The sequence below is a fragment of the Pteropus vampyrus genome, unplaced genomic scaffold (assembly GCF_000151845.1).
Source record: "Pteropus vampyrus isolate Shadow unplaced genomic scaffold, Pvam_2.0 Scaffold34, whole genome shotgun sequence".
In the NCBI taxonomy this organism is placed as follows: domain Eukaryota; kingdom Metazoa; phylum Chordata; class Mammalia; order Chiroptera; family Pteropodidae; genus Pteropus; species Pteropus vampyrus.
The window spans coordinates 1937443-1938093 of NW_011888815.1; positions in this window are offsets into that span (position 1 = coordinate 1937443).

Sequence of the window (651 nt, forward strand, 5' to 3'; positions counted from 1 at the left end):
GAAACCGGTAGATAAATCCCACTCTAACTTCTAAACAATATGTCAGTTATTCAAAACACGGCAAGAAATGCGGAACGGAGGAACAGAAACCGGAAGGAACCGAAAAATGACTAATAAAATAGTGAACCTACATCCGGCTATAGAAATAGTTACACTACATGCAATGCACTCACAGAAGAAGGTCCGAGGACGAGGCAGGAAAGCAGCCACCTACCAGCCAGAAAGAAAGGTCTCCACAGAAACCAATCTGAGGGTAACCTTAGAGCTGTAGCCTCCGGAAGTGTGAGAAGAAAAATTTCTGTTGTTTAAGCAACCCCAGTCTATGGTTTTTTTTTGTTATGGCAGCCCTAGCAGACCAATACATGGGTCATTTCATCAGAAAGAATTAACTGCTCTTAATGTATATGTATCTCAGAAGGAGGGTCAAAATTCATAAACCAAAAATTGACACACCGGAAAAAAATTTTTTTTTAAACACAAAGACTTGGCAACTTACCAACTGAGTAATCAATGAAACAAGTAAACAATAAATTAACAATGACACAGAAAACCTAACACTATCAACCATCAACCGTCAACAACACTATCAACCATCTTAATCTAATAGATATAGATAGAGGATCTCAGCCAACTACAGCAAAATATATAGAT